Source organism: Macaca fascicularis, chromosome 8 (genome assembly GCF_037993035.2).
Source record: "Macaca fascicularis isolate 582-1 chromosome 8, T2T-MFA8v1.1".
In the NCBI taxonomy this organism is placed as follows: domain Eukaryota; kingdom Metazoa; phylum Chordata; class Mammalia; order Primates; family Cercopithecidae; genus Macaca; species Macaca fascicularis.
The window spans coordinates 11,962,896-11,985,180 of record NC_088382.1 but is presented as its reverse complement, the minus strand read 5'-3'; the positions used below and the strand labels follow the sequence as shown (position 1 = coordinate 11,985,180).

Sequence of the window (22,285 nt, the reverse complement as noted above, 5' to 3'; positions counted from 1 at the left end):
GCGTAGCTGGGACTACAGGCACTCACCACCATGCCCGGCTAATTTTTGTATTTTTAGCACAGATGATGTTTCACCATGCTGGCCAGGCTGGTCTCAAACTCCTGACCTCAAGTGCCTTGGTCTCCCAAAGTGCTGGGATTACAGATGCACATCGGATTCTTAATTTGCAGGCTGACGATGGGCATCAGAAGGTCCATGAACAGGTAAAATTATCAGAAAATAATATGCATTTTTCTAGGGAAAAGATTCATAGCTTATATCAGATTCTCAATTCATGAACCCAAGACAGACTATGACCCACTGAATTACAGAACCTTCAAATTCTATTGGAGATCAACATTCCAGGATTCTCCACTGATGCATATTTTGGGTAGAACTTTTACTTGATTAGAAAACTTTATTTTATTGTATCTCAGCTTTCTGGATAACAAAACCTTTTTAAATAAAATAAATAAGTAGAAAGCTTTATTTTATACCATGTTTAGGTTTACTCAGACTTCAAATAGATGAGGCCAGACTCCAGGGTGAAGTGAAAATTGTATTTCCTCTCTCATCTATAAGGAATTTTGCTACAAAAAGGGTTTGAAAATGTATGGGTACACAAGAGCTACAAAATACAGAAAATGTATTAAAAGAGTTAAACATCTGTTGTATTTCATGTCAGTGAAGGATATTTTGCAATTGTGGGAAATTAGACACAGTTTGCTGCTTTTGTTCATCCAATTAAAATATTCTAAATTTAATGTGCGTTAAGGATAGTTATACACAGTGTTACCAGTTCTTGCAGACTTTCAAGGAAGTACAGTAAGAGCCAGAAAGAGAGAGACTTCAGGCCAAGCTTGCCTCGCTGAAAGAAGATGAAGGAAAATAGAGTAAGAATACAGTTATATACCAGAAGCCTTTCTGATCACAGCCAGCTATCTAATCTTGCTCAAAGTTAATCTAAAAAGCATCTATAAGGGCCAGTCGCGGTGGCCAATGCCTGTAATCCCAGCACTTTGAGAGGCCAAGGTGTGTGGATCACCTGAGTTCAAGAGTTCAAGCCCAGACTGGGCAACATGGCGAAATCCCATCTGTACAAAAAATACAAAAGTTATATGATCCTGATGCCGACCTTGGCATAGTATTTTTGAAACAGAGTCTCACTCTGTTGCCCAGGCTGGAGTGCAGTGGCTCCATCAAAGCTCACTGTATCCTCAACCACCCCAGGCTCACATGATTTTCCTACTTCAGCCTCCTGGGTAGCTGGGACTACACATGCACACCACCATGCCTGGCTAAATTTTGTATTTTTTTGTAGAGATGGGGTTTTACCGTGTTGACCAGGCTGGTCTCGAACAATCCACCTGCCTCAGCCTCCCAAATTATTGGAATTACAATTGTGAGCCACCACACCTGGCCAGCATAGTATTTTTTTTTTCTTTTTTGAGACAGAGTCTTGCACTGTCATGCAGGCTGGAGTGCAGTGGCGTGATCTCAGCTCACTGCAACCTCCGCCTCCCAGGTTCAAGCAATTCTCCTGCTTCAGCCTCCCTAGTAGTTGGGACTACAGGTGTGTGCCACCATGCCTGGCTAATTTTTTTTGTATTTTTAGTAGAGACGGGGTTTCACGATGTTGACCATGCTGGTCTCGAACTCCTGACCTCATGATCTGCCTACCTCAGCCTCCCAAAGTGCTGGGATTACAAACATGAGCCACCACGTCTGGCCTCAGCATAGTATTTTTACAGAGTAGGTTGTGCTACAGAGAAGACCCTGTCTCAAGAAAAGAATAGGTTAGGAAGATGTGGGGGAATGTTATAGAACTGTAATTCCAAGATCCCTAACCCCACCAGTATGTAAATAGTATAGCTATAATGAATTCAGAATCTCCGGATTTTCATTCCCTGCTTGACATTCATCATGTAACGTATCTATTCACATCGGTCTCTCTGACATTTACCTATTCTTTCAAGAGACCACACTAAAAGCAACTAAATGATGATACAGACGTTTAACATCTTGTGACTTTAGAAGCCAGCTAGAGATGTGCTGGGAAATTCTGTATGGAAGGAGCACTCTGGGAGCGTCTTTGCCAGGGGCCACTGAAGCATGGTGCTAGATAACAACCGTTTTTTGACCAGCCTCGCTGAGCATGCAGAGCTGATCTCCCAGGTTCTGGGTGATCTGCGATGACGTCAGTGTGCAACAGAGACACCACATCCACAGAACGAAACAACAGACCGGCCCTGCAACTGTGGACCACAGTCCATTTTTATTTTAAAGTGGTTAACCTTGGATTGTTAGAGCTCTTATAAAAGTCTTACAAAAGGTGAAATTTGGTCTTTTAATCTTTACATTGCTCATCTCTTTAGCTTTTTGAAAAATATTGCTACCATGTATTTTTATGTAGTTTTGGCCCCCCCAAATTTAGTCAATTTGCAAATTAAGATGAAAATAAAACAAGTAAAAAGAATAAGACATTGCAAGGCCACGGTTCGTGGATCACTTGAGGTCAGGAGCTTGAGACCCGCCTGTCCAACGTGGTGTAACCCTGTCTCGACTAAAAATACAAAAATTAGCCAGGTGTGGGGGCGCGAGCCTATAATCACAGATACTGGGGAGGCTGAGGCATGAGAATCATTTGAACTTGGGAGGCGGAGGTTGCAGTGAGCCGAGATAGCACCACTGCACTCCAGCGTGGGTGGCAGAGTGAGACTCAGTCTCAAAAAAAAAAAAAAAAAAAATGAGACGATTGGATAAAAACAAAATCCAGTATATTCATGCAATGGGATATTATTCATCCATAAAACGGAGGGAAATTCTGATATATGCTATAATGTGGGGGGATCTTGAAGATGTGATGCTAAGTGAAACAAGCCAGTCACAAAAGATCAAATATTGTCAAATATTGTATGAGTTCACTAATGCGAGATACCTAGAGGAGTCAAATTCAGAGCCAGAAAGCAGAATGTTGACTGTCGCACTGCTGAGGGAGTTAGGTGGGTGGGGGAATGGGGAGTTACTGTTTAATGCGTGCAGAGTTTCAGTTTGGGAAGATGAAGACTCTGGTGATGGATGGTGGTGATGATTGCATGACAATATGAATGAAATTAATGTCACTGAACTTTACACTTAACAATGGTTAAAATGGTAACTCTTATGTTGTGTATATTTTATCACAATTTTTAAAATCCACTGAATTGTAAAACAAACAAACAAACAAAAGGCTTGGCATGGTGGTGTACGCCTGTAATCCCTGCAGTTTGGGAAGCCGAGGCAGGGAGACAGCTTGAGGTCAGGAGTTCGACACCAGCCTGCCCGACATGGTGAAACTCCATCTCTACTAAAAATACAAAAATTAGCTGGGTGTGGTAGCACGTGCCTGTAGTCCCATCGACTAGGGAGGGTGAAGCACGAGAATTGTTCGAACCAGGAGTCAGAGGTTGCAGTGAGTTGAGATCTCGCCACTGCACTCCTGGGCAATAGAGTGAGACTCTGACTCACAAGAAAATAAAAGGAACATAAATAAATAAATTGTGAGATAGTGAAGGAAATTTGAATACTAACTAGATGTGCAATGATATAGAGGAATTATTATTAATTTTGATCTCTTTTAAAGACTCTCTTTTAGAGCTACTTAGTGAAATCTTTACGGATGAAATAATGCCGTCATTTGCTTGAGAAAAATCTGGTGAGGGCTAACAAAGAGAGTAGAGATGAAACAGTGTCGACCATGAGTCAGTTAAATTTAAAAAGAGAGGGGAAAAAAAGCACGCCTATAAACACATATTGCTGTTAACCTTACATAAATAAAACCAGAAGCTATGATTTTTAACCAAAATGTGTTACCTATTGGAATCTAAACTTTAGTTTGCTTGCCCAAACTAAGAGTGAATGTGTGTATGTATTCTCTAAACTGTATACTTCTTGAGAACCAAGTTTGTTGTTTTATCTTAAAACAAAGTCCAGAAAATAAAGGGCACTAATAAATATTTGATGAAGAAACAATGGACTCTATCTATTTTTGGAATTCCTATGCTGCCCTGTACACCATCATTGTTTACTTGGAAAAGAAGTCTGCCTATATTACTCTCACTCTTAGGACACACAGGTTGATATTCACTTAACGCAAGCCCCCCACTCACGCCATCCCAGCTGCCAAGCCTTGGTATTGTACCTTATAGGCCCCACACATTCTATTTATGACCCCCTTTGTTTGGAAAGCTCTCTTAAGATGTTTGCAAGAACCTCCTCTCCCTGCTTTTTCTTGTAACCTTCCCTAGAGTCCTGCTCTAGCCACCCCAGTATGGATTGCATCTGTGTCCCCACCCAAATCTCATGTTCAATTGTAACTGACCACGTTCAAGGTGGGGCTTGGTGGGAGGTGATTAGACCATGGAGGTGGATTTCCCCCTTGGTGCTCTTCTTGTGATAGTGAGTGAGTTCTCGTGAGATCTGGCTGTTTAAAGATTGTATAGCACCTCGCTCTCTTGTTCCCACTATGGCCATGTAAGAGGTAGGTGCCTGCTTCCTCTTCCCCTTCCACCATGATTGTTTCCTGAGGTCTCCCCAGAAGCTGAGCAGATGCCAGAATCATGTTTCCTGTACAACCTGGGGAATGAGTCAACTAAACTTCTTTTCTTTGTAAATTACCCCAGTCTCAAGTATTTCTTTATAGCAATGCGAGAACCAGCTAATACGGAAAATTGGTACCAGGCATCAATAGGATCCCTACTCTTACTTTGTCTACCTCTCTATTTCTTTACCCATCTTCTATCTCCTCTCTCCATGCACTTACCACTGCCTGGTATGTTTGTTTGTTGTCTTCTTCCCCTATAAGACTATAACCTCATGAGGAAGGAAATTTGACTGTTTTATTCACCACTGACTTTTAACCTAGGCCGTGGCATATGGTAGGTCACAAATGAATATTTGTTGCGTCAATGAATAAAGTGTTAAAAAGGCACTAACATTAAAGAGATTCTAACTTCTAGCTAGAACAATGAACTTCACTCATATCTTTAGCAACCTCCTCCTTGGGAACTTTCATGGAATTTAATTACTTGTACTTTTCATCTTCAAAGTGCATGTAAATGATTAATTATTTTACTCCATGACACAGACGCTAATGCTGCATTTTATAGTTGGGAAAACTAAAGCATAGACGAACTAAATCCCTAAAGATCAATGAGTGAGTCAATGTCAGAGCCAGATGAATAGGAGAATTTGGGATATTTAATTCTGAGCAACTGATTCCCCAAAGTCATTTAGCTATATTTTGTGCTTGTTACAACTCATTTAAAAGCATTTACAATTCCCCAATTTAAAAGCCTTTCAAGTGAGGAATTGGTTTGTTGTGACAGCAGGTGATTCAGTTGCTGTAAACCCTCATTCAGGAACTCATTCCTCAATCTGGATACAGTAATTCACAAAGCAAGCTAATGCTCTCCTACTAATCTCTCTGCCTCCAGTCCTTTGTTTTGCCAGGCATCCTTTGGAAAGACAAGAATGTCTTTCTAAATCCCAAATCAGGCCAGGCAGGGTGACTCATGCCTATAATTCTAGCACTCTGGGAGGCCGAAGTGGGTGGGTCAATCCAGGCCAGAAGTTTGGGACCAGCCTGGGCAACATGGTGAAACCTCATCTCTACTAATAATACAAAAAAAAAAAAAAAACACAGCTGGGTGTGGCGGCATGCACCTGTGATCCCAGCTACTCAGGAGGCTGAGGCGGGAGGATTGTTTGGCCCGGGAGGCAGAAATTATAGTGAATCAAGATAGGACCACTATACTCCAGGTTGGGTGACAGAGCAAGACCCTGTCTCAAAAATAAATAAATAAAAATAAAAAATTCCCAATCTGACTGTGCTACACTCTAAACACATGTGTGTAAAAGTTGTCTGACTGTGCTACACTCTAAACACATGTGTGTAAAAGTTGTCTGACTGTGCTACACTCTAAACACATGTGTGTAAAAGTTGTCTGCCTGTGCTACACTCTAAACACATGTGTGTAAAAGTTGTCTGCCTGTGCTACACTCTAAACACATGTGTGTAAAAGTTGTCTGCCTGTGCTACACTCTAAACACATGTGTGTAAAAGTTGTCTGCCTGTGCTACACTCTAAACACATGTGTGTAAAAGTTGTCTGACTGTGCTACACTCTAAACACATGTGTGTAAAAGTTGTCTGCCTGTGCCACACTCTAAACACATGTGTGTAAAAGTTGTCTGACTGTGCCACACTCTAAAAACACGTGTGTAAAAGTTGTCTGACTGTGCCACACTCTAAACACGTGTGTAAAAGTTGTCTGCCTGTGCCACACTCTAAACACATGTGTGTAAAAGTTGTCTGACTGTGCCACACTCTAAACACATGTGTGTAAAGTTGTCTGACTGTGCTACACTCTAAACACATGTGTGTAAAAGTTGTCTGCCTGTGCCACACTCTAAACACATGTGTGTAAAAGTTGTCTGACTGTGCTACACTCTAAACACATGTGTGTAAAAGTTGTCTGTGCTACACTCAAAACACGTGTGTAAAAGTTGTCTGACTGTGCTACACTCTAAACACATGTGTGTAAAAGTTGTCTGCCTGTGCTACACTCTAAACACATGTGTGTAAAAGTTGTCTGCCTGTGCTACACTCTAAACACATGTGTGTAAAAGTTGTCTGCCTGTGCTACACTCTAAACACATGTGTGTAAAAGTTGTCTGACTGTGCTACACTCTAAACACATGTGTGTAAAAGTTGTCTGCCTGTGCCACACTCTAAACACATGTGTGTAAAAGTTGTCTGACTGTGCCACACTCTAAAAACACGTGTGTAAAAGTTGTCTGACTGTGCCACACTCTAAACACGTGTGTAAAAGTTGTCTGCCTGTGCCACACTCTAAACACATGTGTGTAAAAGTTGTCTGACTGTGCCACACTCTAAACACATGTGTGTAAAGTTGTCTGCCTGTGCTACACTCTAAACACATGTGTGTAAAAGTTGTCTGCCTGTGCCACACTCTAAACACATGTGTGTAAAAGTTGTCTGACTGTGCTACACTCTAAACACATGTGTGTAAAAGTTGTCTGTGCTACACTCAAAACACGTGTGTAAAAGTTGTCTGACTGTGCTACACTCTAAACACATGTGTGTAAAAGTTGTCTGCCTGTGCTACACTCTAAACACATGTGTGTAAAAGTTGTCTGCCTGTGCTACACTCTAAACACATGTGTGTAAAAGTTGTCTGCCTGTGCTACACTCTAAACACATGTGTGTAAAAGTTGTCTGACTGTGCTACACTCTAAACACATGTGTGTAAAAGTTGTCTGCCTGTGCCACACTCTAAACACATGTGTGTAAAAGTTGTCTGACTGTGCCACACTCTAAAAACACGTGTGTAAAAGTTGTCTGACTGTGCCACACTCTAAACACGTGTGTAAAAGTTGTCTGCCTGTGCCACACTCTAAACACATGTGTGTAAAAGTTGTCTGACTGTGCCACACTCTAAACACATGTGTGTAAAGTTGTCTGACTGTGCTACACTCTAAACACATGTGTGTAAAAGTTGTCTGCCTGTGCCACACTCTAAACACATGTGTGTAAAAGTTGTCTGACTGTGCTACACTCTAAACACATGTGTGTAAAAGTTGTCTGTGCTACACTCAAAACACGTGTGTAAAAGTTGTCTGCCTGTGCTACACTCTACACACATGTGTGTAAAAGTTGTCTGCCTGTGCTACACTCTAAACACGTTTGTAAAAGTTGTCTGACTGTGCTACACTCTAAACACATGTGTGTAAAAGTTGTCTGACTGTGCTACACTCTAAACACATGTGTGTAAAAGTTGTCTGCCTGTGCTACACTCTAAACACATGTGTGTAAAAGTTGTCTGACTGTGCTACACTCTAAACACATGTGTGTAAAAGTTGTCTGACTGTGCTACACTCTAAACACATGTGTGTAAAAGTTGTCTGACTGTGCCACACTCTAAACACATGTGTGTAAAAGTTGCATAAAGGGTTAACAGAAGCAGAGTTCTTCCTTTAGAAGGTAAAATGTGTCAAGAAAATTGACTCCGTAGAAATGAAATGAATAAATGCTGAGTGAGAGCTCAGTAAATATCTAGGACTATGAATAACTACATCCAAGGCATTATTATGTCTGTCTGTATAAAATATGTTGAATTTGCTTGTAAAATTCAGGTACTCTAATAGATTCGTTTTTCTGCTACTGGAAGTACTAAGGAATGATAATAGGTCAAAATGTGCATTTGCTTCCTATCATGTAGAAACTTTAGCAAAATAAATAGCATCACAAAATTAACATTTTATTGAATTCATTTGAAAGAGCTATAGTCACCTCACTAATCTCACTGAATTAAATTATCTTGTTACTTATTTATACAAGGAAAAAAGAGCAAGTAAACTTAAGTGAATAAAATGTGAATTTTTAAAAATAGTAAGTTGCAGCTGGGTGCGGTGGCTCATGCCTGTAATCCCAGCACTTTGGGAGGCCGAGGCGGAGGGATTACCAGAGGCCAGGAGTTCGAGACCAGATTGTCCAACATGGTGAAACCCTGTCTCTACTGAAAATACAAAAATTAGCTGGGCGTAGTGGCACACACCTGTAATCCCAGCTACTTAGGAGATTGAGGCAGGAGAATTGCTTGAGCCTGGGAGATGGAGGTTACAGGGAGCCCAGATCATGCCACTGCACTCCACCCTGGCCGACAGAGCGAGACTCTGTCTCAAAAAAAAAAAAGTAAGTAACTGTTTTAGCAGAAATATATGGTCTGTAAATAATTTAGCAGTTAGTAGTTTCATTAATGTTCATTCCTCATTTTGTTTTAAAATGGATGTGCCACCCTGCATCTATTGCAAATGTGGGGGAAACCCTTTGTGTCGTGTCTGCAAGACAGATTCTCAAAGTCTAATTTAATTTTTAATTATTCAAATGTTCCTAGAAAGTATGACCCCAGAATTCTGTATGCAATCTCATTTTTCATTAGGAATTCCCTTTTAAAATGCAGACATCTCAAAAAAAAAAACAAAAAAAAAAGGTGGGGGGTGGGAACTGGGCACCATGGCTGATACCTATAATCCCAACACTCTGGACGGCCTAGGTGGGCCGATCACTGGAGGTCAGGAGTTCGAGACCAGCCTGGTCAACCTGGCAAAACCCTGTCTGTACTAAAAACACAAAAATTAGCTGGGTGTGGTGATGCTTTCCTGTAATCCCAGCTACTCAGGAGGCAGAGGCAGGAGAATAGCTTGAACCCAGGAGGTGGAGTCTGCAGTGAGCCAAGATCATGCCACTACACTCCAGCCTGGGTGACGGGGTGAGACTCTGTATAAAAAAATAGCAATAGTAATAATAATCATAATCATAATACGAGGACAGTGGTTCTCAACTATGGCTGCACTTTGGAATCACCTGGAAACTTTATAAATAGTGATTCCTGGATTCCACCCGCTAAGATGTGAGTTTATTTGATCTGAGGAGTGGCCTGGGCATTGTAATTTTTTAAAGCAGCATCCGAAATGCAACCAAGATGGAGACCCTTGAAGAAGAGGCTCAGTCCATGGAAGTCCCTACACAAGACCTGAGAATGGAATCTAAGAAGGACCCAAAGCCAGAGAACCCTGAATATAATGGTTTCTAGATTTCTCTTAATTCTAGGTGTTGTAAACAATTTTCAAGAACGCCATTAGTAATATCTTACTGTATTCTTCACTGCTGGGGCTATTTCTCAAAAGGATCTAGTTTTCAGAATCTAGGATTTAAGTTAAATTGGGCTAAGATGAAAAGGATGTCAAAATAATGAAAACTTTTATATTAGGCCGGGCACAGTGGCTCATGCCTATGATCCCAGCAGTTTGGGAGGCTGAGACATGAGGATCACTTGAGCCCAGGAGTTTGAGGCCAGCCTGGACAACATAGCAAGATGCCGTAGTTCAACCTTTGCATCTTGCCGGGTGCTTCCAGAACCCTGATCGCCTGAATCCCTTCCTTGACTGGCAGTGGATGTTGGGTCCTTGTCACTTGATTACTTAAGCTCCTTTAAAGTGTTGCTTTCCCCATCCTTGCTCCAGGCTGTTGGGCTTACATTCAGTATAAGTTCTCAGAAGCAAGGAGGCTGGTGTCATCATTCAGCACCCCTATTCAAACACTCCCTCAGTAATTCCTCCTGTTTCGTCTGGCTCATTGGGTGTTGCCCATAAAAACAGTTTGGCTTTTGTAATCACAATTAGAGCAGGCAGCATGACTAATCAGTCAGTTCACTGCATCTCTTGTTATCTCCTGTGAAGTGAGTCAGTTTCAACTTTGGCTTTGTGCTCATGTGTCACTCCCTGCTCTCTGATGTTCAAGTCTATGTTGGTTCCAGACTCTGTTTTATTTAACCTGTTTGTTTTCTTTCTAAAAACATATTCTGTATTCCCTTCCAAGCATGGAGCTAACTTCACAGGAATTTGGGGAAATTCTGATAATTCCAGCCCATACACAGAATACCCAGGACAAGAAAGACGCTGTTCTCTGAGGAATTGTATCAAGAACACAAGTTGTTTAAGTCAGCATGCACGTGTTGAAAGTTTACAATGTGCCAGGTACTTTCATATATTATTCTATTAAAAATAAGCAGTATATGGCCAGGTGCAGTGGCTCACACCTGTAATCCCAGCACTTTGGGAGGCCGAGGTGGGCGAATCACAGGAGATCTGGAGTTCGAGACCAGCCTGGCCAACATGGCGAAACCCCATCTCTACTAAAAATACAAAAATTGACTGGGCGTGATGGCAGGCACCTGTAGTTCCAGCTACTCAGGAGGCTGAGGCAGGAGAATCGCTTGAACCCGGGAGGTGGAGGCTGCGGTGAGCTGAGATCATGCCACTGCACTCCAGCCTGGGCAACAGAGCAAGACTTCGTCTGAAAAAAAAAAAAAAAGCACTATATGCAGTATATGTTACTGCAGTTTTAGGTTTACAGAAAAATTGGGAAGACAGTACAGAGTTTCCATATATGCCACACTCAAGTTCCCCATTATTAACCTCCTACATTAGTATATTTGTTACAATTAATGCAATGCTATATGAATATTGATATGTTATGATTAACTAACATCTACACTTCATTTTTATTGCCTTATTTTTTACCTGTTGTCCTTTTTCTGTTCTGGAATCCATCCCAGACACAACATGACATTCTTGTCATCCATATCCTTAGGTTCTTCTTGGCTGTGACAGATTCTCAGAATTACTTTCTTTTTCGTAAGCTGGACAGTTGTGAGGAATATTGGACAGGTATTTTGTAGCATGTCCCTCATTGACATTTGTCTAATGTGTTTCCCATTAGACTGGAGTTAAGTGTTGGTGGGAGCAAGACCACAGAGGCCGAATGCCATTTTCATCACATCCTGCCAAGGGTACAGACTATCAACATGGCTTATAACTGCTGCTGTTACCTTGATCACCCAGCTGAGATAGCGTTAGTCAGGTTTCTCCGCTGTAAAGTGACCTCCTCCCCCGCCAACCCTTCTGTTCTGTGCTCTTTGGAAGGAAGTTGCTACGTATGGCCCACACTTAAGGAGGTGGGACTTACAGCCCTTCTCTTTAAGACAGAGGATTTACATAAATTATTGGAAGATCTTATTTAGTCATTTATTTATATATCAACGTGGACTCAAGGATTTTTTTTAATGCTTTGAGTTATAATTTAATTCCCTTCCCTTTCCTTCCTTCCTTGCTCTCCCTCTCTCTCTCTCTCTCTCTCTTTCTTTCGCTTGTTTTCTTGCTTTATTTTCCAGCTTTGGCCATGCCGTAAGCTCTTTCAGTTGACTTCCCTGTACCTATGACATACTCCTTTGTGCATGTGTGTGTGTGTGTGTGTGTGAGCACTTCCTTAATTTCTGGCTCTATAGGATATTTCAGACATCTTGTATATTTTCTCCTCCACTCGTAGAATCAGCCATTTCTCCAAGAAGCCCTGGTTCCTTTTATTGCAAAATGGTACTAAATAGCAAGATCTAGGTGGTAGATATTGTTGTTGCTGTGGGGAAGTCTTTGCTTCTCAGCTGAAAGAGAAAGGAAATATATGTGCATATACTAACCCATATATTTACATATATCCATAAACATTTCTGTGTGTGACCATTTATAACTATGTCAAGCTAAATATGCATTCATAGGGATGTCCTAACTCTATTCCATTACCTCATTACCTCATGGATCATTCTAGCCTCTTTCCCTTCTACCAACAGTGAGAAGTCTGACTCTGACCATCAATCATCATTTACTTAAGACCTCCTGGCCTCAAGTGATCTGCCCAACTCAGCCTCCCAAAGTGCTGGGATTACAGGCGTGAACCACTATGCCTGACCTGAATTTTAGCTCAGTTTCTATGAAAGGGTTGGTTTTGTCTTCTTGGTACTTTTGACACAAAGCTTATTTCCTTCCTTTGCCACTTCCTTTGCTGCTTTATCACCTCCATCTTTTTTCAGCCTCCACAGCTGCCAGCCATCACTAACATAAGTAAGGGGAGAAGCCTTAGCAACTTCATTAGACTTTATGAGGTGGGAGGGCACAGCTGGGTAGCCAGGTGGTGAGGGAGGGAGGGAGGGAGGGAGGGATGGATGGATGGTGGATAGATGGAAAAAAATGTATCAGTAAATAGGTGCTGACTCATCCAAGATATTAATACAGCAAGGGGAAAGAAACATGGATGATGGGACAGGATTTACAGGTGACCATTAGTCAACTGTAATTTATATCAGTTGGGATATAGATTACACACCTCTGACTAGTCTGTGCCTTTTCACTGAGCTATGAACAAATCAATCATCAGCATGATATTGTCATCCAGTAACAGTTGGCAATTTAAAAACAAACCCATGTCCACTTTCCAAATCTGACCTGATGTCTGCACAATAGTGGCTGCGTGTCATTATAGATTTGTCAAAACTCATAGATTGGGCTGAGTGCAGTGGCTTACATCCGTAAACCCAGCACTTTGGAAGGCCGAGGCAGGCAGATTGCTTGAGTCCAGGAGTTCAAGACCAGCCTGGGTAATATGGTGAAATTCCATCTCTACTACTAATAAAAAACAAAACAAAAACCCATACGTTGTGCAATATCAAGAGTAAATTGTAGTCATAATGACATCTCAATGTAAGTTCATTGATTGTGATAAATGTAGTATTGTTGTGGTGTTGGATGTTGATAGCAGGGAAGGCTATGGCATGTGTGGGGAAAAGGGGTACATGGGAACTCTCTGCACTTTCCACTCAATTTTGCTATGAACCTAAAACTGCCCTAAAAAATAACTTTCATTAACATCTAGGCTGGGTGCGATGGCTCACACCTGTAATCCCAGTACTTTGGGAGGCCAAGATGGGCAGATCACCTGAGGTCATGAGTTCAAGACCAGCCAGGCCAACACGGTAAAACCCCATCTCTACAAAAAATACAAAAATTAGCCAGGCGTGGTGGCACACGCCTCTAATCCCAGCTACTCGAGAGGCTGAGGCAGGAGAATTGCTTGAACCCAGGAGGTGGAGGTTGCAGTGAGCCGTGATCACGTCACCGCACTTCAGCCTGGACAACAGAATGAGACTTGATCGCAAAATAATAATAATAATAATAATAATAAAGCTAAAGATTTCCCTAAAATATGAGCTAATCAAGAGTTTAAGATTCTTGAAAGAAGAAAATGGCATGGTGAAAGGAAAGGGGATTTTGCAAACTCATTTATCTGAATTTGGATCCTAGCTCTGCCACTTAATAGCTATGTGACCGTGGGCAAATTAATTGCTGTTATTTATATTAAATTGATATTAAAATGTTAAAGTATTAAATATAACTTATTAAAATCATACATAAATGACATTCTCTATTAATATTTAAAATGATATATGACAAAACTCATACAATGTGAGAGCACCAAGAGTAAACCTGAATGAACGCACATTTACAAATCATTCATGAGGTCAAAAGATCCCAGGACGGAATGTGGACTGCAGTAAAACGATCTAACTGTATTACAAAAGTATGAAACCACCTCACTGAAGAGGTGGAGGGAAGAGATGTTAACCTAAGTAACTCTGGAAATGAGCGGAGTCTGACAGACTAAAGCAAAAGAAATGGTCCATAAACACTGCTGTAGTCAGAAGTGGAATATGAGACTTCCACCAAGTATCTGTAAAGGAGGGGTACCTTTCTCCTCATCTCTCTCCTTTCCTACTGGGTAGAAGGAGAACTCATATGACTTGGCTCTGTGTGCCCACCCAAATCTCATCTTGAATTGTAATCCCCACACGTCAAGGTAGGGACCTGGTGGCAGGTGACTGGATCATGGTGGTGGTTTCCCCCATGCTGTTCTCATGATAGTGAGTTCTAACAAGATCTGATGGTTTTATAAGTGTTCGGCAGTTACTCCCTCACTCTCTCTCTTTCCTGCCACCTTGTGGAGAAGGTATTTGCTTCTCCTTCACCTTCTGCTATGATTGTAAGTTTCTTGAGGCCTCCCCAGCCATGGAGAACAGTGAGCTAATTAAATTTCTTTCCTTTATAAATTACCCAGTCTCAGGTATTTCTTCTTCTTTTTATTTTTCTTTCTTTTTTTTCTTTTGATTGCTCTGTTCCCTAGGCTGGAGTGCAATGGCAAAATCTCGGCTCACTACAACCTCCACCTCCTGGGTTCAAGCAATTCTCCTGCCTCAGCCTCCTGAGTGGCTGGGATTACAGGCATGCGCCACCACGCCCCACTAATTTTTGTATTTTTAGTAGAGGAGGGGTTTTGCCATGTTGGCCAGGCTGGTCTCGAACTCCTGACCTCAGGTGATCTGCCCGCCTCAGCCTCCCACAGTGCTGGGATTATAGACGTGAGCCACCGTGCCCAGCCAGGTGTTTCTTTATAGCAGTCAGAAAACTGACTAATACAAGGACAGGTGCCTGACATGGAAGGAGCATCCATCTTGGACTACATGGAGTGAAACGCAAGGGCTGAAGACGATGGAACAAGAAGATGGAAGACGCCTATCTTCTTCTCATGATGGTGGTGCCATTATGCCAGCTGAATCTATGTGGAACAAAAAGTAAACTTCTCCCTTGTTTAACCCACTCTGATTTGCGGTTTTCTGTCACTCACAGATCAATCTAATCCTAACTGATATAAATTTTAGTTACGTCTTTTTCTCCCTGCCTTTTATCTCTCTAACAACTCCTGCATCCCTTAAAAAATGAGGCTACATAACTGTTCATGATATAACTCTCCTTGTGGGATATCCTAAGGTATTCTTAAGCACCTAATTCTAGTCAATAAAGCAGGGCATGAAGCCGACTGTCCCTCGCAAAAAGATTATGCCCTTACACGGAATAATAATTGATAATAAGTAGCATAATTTTTATAAACTCATCATCTTTACAAAAGAGAATTTTTTAATGAGCTTTCAAGCAACAGTATAAATTTAGCTTTTGTTTCCTTTACATAAAAATTACACACTTACTGAATTTTGGGAGAAATGCCAAGAAGTATGACCTATTAAAATGTAAAGGAACACAAATTGCTTTGGTTTAGAAGGTGGCAAGTACGGGGTTTGAATTAGTCCGTTTTCACGCTGCTGACAAAGACATACCCAAGACTGGGAGGAAAAAGAGGTTTAATTGGACTTACAGTTTCCCATGGCTGGGGAGGCCTCAGAATCGTGGCAGAAGGCGAAAGGCACTTATTAAGTGACAGCAATTAGAGAAAATAATGAGAAAGAAAGAGTAGAAACCCCGGAAAAACCCATCAGATCTCATGAGACTTATTCACTATCACAAGAATAGCACAGGAAAGACTAGCCCCCATGATTCAATTACCTCCCCCTAGGTCCCTCCCACAACATATGGAAATTCTGGGAGATACAATTCAAGTTGAGATTTGGGTAGGGGGACAGCCAACCCATATCATTCTGCTCCTGGCCCCTCCAAAACTCATGTCCTCAAATTTAAATACCAATCATGTGTTCCCAACAGTCCCCCAAAGTCTGAATTCATTTCAGCATTAACCCAAAAGTACACAGTCCAAAGTCTCATCCAGACAAGGCAAGTCCCTTCCGCCTATGAGCCTGTAAAATCAAAAGCAAGCTAGTTACTTCCTAGATACAATTGGTATATAGGTACTGGGTAAAATACATCCATTCCAAACGGGAGAAATTGGCTAAAACAAAGGGGTTATAGAGTCCATGCAAGTCTGAAATCCAGCAGGGCAGTCAAATCTTAGGGCTCCAAAAGGATCTCCTTTGACTCCAGGTCTCACATCCAGGTCACACTGATGCAAGAGGTGGGTTCCCATGGTCTTGGGCAGCTCCACTCCTTTGGCTTTGCAGGGTACAGTCTCCCTCCCGGCTGTTTCCACGGGCTGGCATTGAGTGTCTGCAGCTTTTCCAGACACACGGTGCAAGCTGTCAGTGGACCTACCATTTGGGGTCTGAAGGACAGTGGCCCTCTTCTCACAGCTCCACTAGACAGTACCCCAATAGACTCTGTGTGGGGGCTCCCACCCCACATTTCCCTTCGGCGCTGCCCTAGCAGAGGTTCTCCATGAGGGCCCTGCCCTGCAGCAAACTTCTGCCTGGGCATCCAGATGTTTCCATACATCCTCTGAAATCTAGGTGGAGGTTCCCAAACCTCAATCCTTGACTTCTGTGCACCCACAGGCTCAACACCATGTAGAAGCTGCCAAGGCTTGGGGCTTCCACCCTCTGAAGCCACAGCCTGAGTTCTATGTTGGCCCCTTTCTGTCACTGCTGGAGCAGCTGGGACACAGGGCACCAAGTCCTTAGGCTACACACAGCACGAGGGCCCTTAGCCTACCCCACAAAATCACTTTTTCCTTCTGGGCCTCCGGGCCTGTGATGGGAGGGGCTGCCGAGAAAGTCTCTGACATGGCCTGGAGACATTTTCCCCATGGTCTTGGGGATTAACACCAGGCTCCTTGCTACTTATGCAAATTTCTGCTGCTGGTTTGAATTTCTCCCCAGAAAATGGGGTTTTCCTTTCTATTGCATTGTCAGGCTGCAAACTTTCCAAACTTCTATGCTGTGTTTCCTTTTTAAAACCGAATGCTTTTAACGGCACCCACGTCACCTCTTGAATGCTTTGCTTCTTGGAACTTTTCTCTGCCAGATACCCTAAATCATCACTCTGAAGCTCAAAGTTCCACAAATCTCTAGGGCAGGGGCAAAATGCTGCCAGTCTCTTTGTTAAAACATAACACAAATCACCTTTACTCCAGTTCCCAACAAGTTCCTTATCTCCATCTGAGACCACCTCAGCCTGGACCTTATTGTTTATATCACTGTCAGCATTTTCGTCAAAGCCATTCTACAAATCTCTCGGAAGTTCCCAACTTTCCCACATCTTCCTGTCTTCTTCTGAGCCCTCCAAACTGTTCCATTCTCTGCCTGTTACCCAGTTCCAAAGTTGCTTCCACATTTTTGGGTATATTTTCAGCAACACCCCACTCTACTGGTACCAATTTACTGTATTAACCTGTTTTCACGTTGCTGACAAAAACATACCAGAGACTGGGAAGAAAGAGAAGTTTAATCGAACTTACAGTTAGTTCCACATGGCTGGGGAGGCCTCAGAATCACAGCGGGAGGCAAATGGCACTTCTTACATGGCAGCAGCAAGAGTGAATGAGGAAGAAGCGAAAGTGGAAACCCCTGATAAACCCATCAAATCCGGTGAGACTTACTATCACAGAATAGCATGGGAAAGACCGTCCGCCATGATGCAATTACCTCTCCCTGGGTCCCTCCCACATCCTGGGGAATTCTGGGAGATACAATTCAAGTTAAGATTTGAGTGGGAGCACAGCCAAACCATATCAGGGTCTAAAACAATGAAAATATTGACAAAATAGTTACTTATGAATGGCATGTTGTTTATCATTTAAGCATTTTAACACATAGGCACTAATACCTCTCCATCTCTGTCTCTTCCCTGCCACCCTTCCTCGTTGATGTTATACCGGATTTAGGAATTAAGATTTCTGTTAATAGAAAGAGAAAAGGAAGATGGCAGTTAGTAGTTGCTCGGTGTCCATTTCCAAATGGTTACCTAGCAACAGTTCCAGGCGGTAGCTGCTAGGAGTAGCTCCAGCTGCTCATGGTTAAGCCGGCTTGAGCTACATAGTTGCTCTGCTAAATATCTTATTTGTGTGATTTTCAAATAAGAATCACCTTTTGGGGTTATATGGGCTGATGCTTCAGCTGGCCATCTGTTTTGTCTTGTCCCATTCCTTGACAAGATGAATGTGCTTGTTGTGTTTATAAAAGAAAAAAAAAAAAACCCGGCCGCATGCGGTGGCTCACACCTGTAATCCCAGCACTTCGAGAGGCCGGGGCGGGCTGACCACCTGAGATCAGGAGTTCGAGACCAGCCTGGCCAATATGATGAAACCCTGTCTCTACTGAAAATACAAAAAAATTAGCCAGGGGTGGTCACGGGCGCCTATAATCCCAGCTACTTGGGAGGCTGAGGCAGGAGAATTGCTTAAACCTGGGAGGCAGAGGTTGCAGTGAGCCAAGACCACCCCATTGCACTCCAGCCTGAGCAACAAGAGTGAAATGCCGCTTCAATAAAATAAAATAAAATAAAATAAGTTGTGAAAAAAAAAATCAGACAGTATTTGGAGCCAAAACAAAATGTCTCTCAAAGCTCCTAGGTGTCAAGTGATAGCAACTATGTAAATTCCTAAATAAATTTTTAAAATATTAATAAATAAAATATATCCCAGCTACTTGGGAGTCTGAGGCAGGAGGATTACTTGAGCCCAGGAGTTCAAGAACAACCTGGGCAACATAGTGAGAACGTGTCACAATTTTTTTAAGTCCACTTTTAAGTGAGAGTATTAATCGTTTACTTAGGCCCACAGAATGCATTTGAAGAGTTCAAGTCAGTGTTAAATAATTTTCACAAAAGTTAAATATCATTCTAAGGTCACTCTACCCCTTGCCTCTTAAGTTTTAATCTCTTTATGTTCAATTTCAGGAAACTAAGACAAGTATCCATAAAAGGAGAAACATGGGCCAGGCGCGGTGGCTCACACCTGTAATCCCAGCACTTTGGGAGGCTGAGGCAGGCGGATCACAAGGTCAGGAGATCAAGACCATCCTGGCTAACCTGGTGAAACCCTGTCTCTACTAAAAATACAAAAATAATAGCTGGGTGTGGTGGCGGGCACCTGTAGTCCCAGCTACTTGGGAGGCTGAGGCAGGAGAATGGCATGAACCCAGGAGGCAGAGCTTGCAGTGAGCTGAGATCTCCCCACTGCACTCCAGCCTGGACAACAGAGTGAGATTCCGTCTCAAAAAAAAAAAAAAGAAGAAGAAGAAACACAGGATGTTTTATAGTGCTTGTGGTGCTTGATTTTTATATCTTGTCATGAAGCTGTGCCTTATTTCCTTTGTGTTAAACCTCTATTCTTGTTTATACCTGTTTTCTATCTGTATTTCTAAAACATAATGAATATTTCATCTATGTAGTTTCTTTGTAAAGTCTTTTGAGCTCTAACATCTCAAAGGGCAGTCACTCAATATGGTTTAAACACACATCACACATGCTGAGGCCGGGCCTGAGCATGGGTGGCTCATGCCTGTAATCCCAGCATGTTGGGAGGCTGAGGTGGGCAGATCACTTGAAGTCAGGAGTTCGAAACCAGCCTGTTCAACACGGTGAGATCCCATCTCTAATTAACATACAAAAATTAGCCGGGCATGGTGGCACACACATGTAATTTCAGCTACTCAGGAAGCTGAGGCAGGAGAATCACTTGAACCCGGGAGGAAGAGGTTGCAGTGAGCAGAGATCGTGCCACTGCACTCCAGCCTGGGCAACAGAGCGAGACTTTAAAAAAATTTTTAAAATAATAATAAATAAATAAATACATGTCACATATGCTGAATGTGTAGAAATGGGATGTCTACTAAAAATCATATTCACAAGGACTCAAACAGATATCCGTACACCAAAGTTTATAGCAGCATTATGCGTGATAGCCAAAAGGTGGAATCAACCTTATCTGTTCGTGGATGGCAAAACGTGACGTATGCACACTATGGAATATTATTCAGCCCTTAAAAGGAATAAAATTTTGACACATGCTACAATATAGATGAACCTTGAAGACATTATGCTAAGTGAAATAAGTCAGACGCGAAAGAACAAATACTGTATACTTTCACTTACGTGAGATAACCAGGGGAGTCAAATTCATAGAGACAGAAAGTAGCATGGTGCGATGGGGCTAAACTGTTTAATGCGTACAGATTTTCAGTCTGGGAAGACGCATTTAGCTCCCACTTATAAGTGAGAATATGTGGTATTTGGTTTTCTGTTCCTGCAAAATTTTGGACATGGCTGGTGGTGATTGTTGCAAAACGATATGAATGTACTTAATGGCAGTCAACTATACACCTAAAAATGGTTACAACGGACAATTTTATGCTATGTATGTTTTACATAGCTTAAAAAAAAATCAAATATGCTTATTTGGTCCAGACAAATTTTAACAATGCTCTGATTTTCCCTCATGTTCCAGTATTTTGCCACATAGCTAGTGGGAGATCATTACAATACTAAAAGAGAAATCTGCTATGGAGGTTGTGTAATGTGCACCCATGTACTGAAAAATGAACCACAGTGTCTAAAAAGCAAAATCCTGGCCGGGCACAGTGACTCACACCTGTAATTCCAGTGCTTTGGGAGGCCGAGGTGAGCGGATCACCTGAGGTCAGGAGTTCGAGACCAGCCTGGGCAACATGGTGAAACCCTATCTCTACTAAAAATACAAAAATTAGCTTGGCATGTTGGTGGGTGCCTGTAATCCCAGCTACTCAGGAGGCTGAGGCAGGAGAATCGCTTGAACCCAGGAGGCGGAGTTTGCAGTGAGCCGAGATCATGCCATTGCACTCTAGCCTGGGCGATAAGAAGGAAACTTGGTCTCAAAAACGAAAGAAGACTGACTTCATTTTAAAAGTATGATTTTTATCTTTATATATTTTTTCTTTCATTTTTTTCTTGCTGTTTTTTTCTTTTATTTTTTATTTATTTATTTTTTGGGGGACAGGGTATTGCTCTGTCACCCATGCTGGAGTACAGTGGTGAGATTATGATCACTCCAGCCTTGAGCCCTTGGGCTCGAGCAATTCTCCTGCCTCAGCCTCCCGAGTAGCTGGGACCACAGGCACACACCACCACGCTTGGCTAATTTTTTTATTTCTTTGTAGAGATGGGAGTCTTTGTTGCCCAGGCTGGTCTTCAACTACTAGGCTCAAGTGATCCTCCCACCTTGGCCTCCCAAAGTGCTGGGATCACAGATGTGAGCCACTGTGACTGATCATAATGTTATTTCCTATTGCAAAAGCAAAACCTGGCCATTATAGAAAAATCAGAAAACGCACGCAGACCAAATAAATCCTAGGGGCACACACGGACAAATGGCCACACATACTTTTACCAAAGAAGTGTGGTAGGGTACCATGTCTACCTCTAAAGATGCTGGCCCAATATGTCCATCATCTACAGCCCATTTCCCCCAGATCCATCCTTCCAACCTTCTCTGTGATACTCTATCCCCTTATAGTTGGCCCTTGCATGCTGTATCACCCAGGTCCTTCTGGTTGGGCATCCCAAAGGAGTAGCGACTTCTCAGAAAAAAGTTCAGAAGAAAGAATTCCCAGCAAGAATTTTGGAGTTCCCCCAAAAGCAGATCTTGAAAGAATAATTTGAATGCAAGCAGTTTATTTGGGAAATAATCCCAAGAAAGTGTCGTAGGGAAATGAGGAAGTGAAACAGAAAAGAGAAGAAACCAAACAAATGGTTGTTACCCAGCAACTTACCCTTGTGGGCAACTGGAGTTTAATTTCTGGCGAGATCTTGGAAATAGTGAGGAACATGGACCTGTGAGCTGTCCCACTTGAGAGTGGGGAAGTCCCAGTATTTATCATCACTTCCCATCTGTCATTGGCTGAGGACTTAACCCTGGGATTGTGTACATGATATGTGAGGTCTGAGGAGTTACGGGGCAGCTGGTCGAGGGGACCACCTATTGGGACATGAAGACAAGAGAAAAATAGGGAATGGTCAAGAGGGTCAAAAAGCTACACAATAATGCTGTAAGCAAGTACTGAACTGTGCCCATCAATTTCTCAAAAGGAGTAGCTGGATGGACCATTTCAGTGGAATGACAGGAACTAAAGCCAGAATACTTCAGAGTAAGAAGTAGAGACCATGTGTGGGGACAACTCTTTTTGTTTTTTTAAACGGAGTCT

The 22,285-nt window shown here is 42.3% G+C and overlaps 1 long non-coding RNA gene across 2 annotated transcripts; it reads right to left on the bottom strand.

Annotated features, from left to right (window-relative positions):
* Nucleotides 1-525: 525 nt before the first annotated feature.
* LOC123575159 (uncharacterized) lies at nt 526-17,746 on the bottom strand. 2 transcript variants are annotated; one of them, XR_006700295.3, is made up of 3 exons: nt 17,566-17,746; nt 11,124-12,040; nt 710-847 (listed from the first exon to the last, which is right to left on the bottom strand). It is a non-coding gene; the product is annotated as an uncharacterized lncRNA (long non-coding RNA). The 2 variants fall into 2 exon arrangements; XR_012417041.1 differs by lacking the exon at nt 11,124-12,040 and having other exon boundaries at nt 526-847.
* Between the last annotated feature and the right edge of the window lie 4,539 nt (nt 17,747-22,285).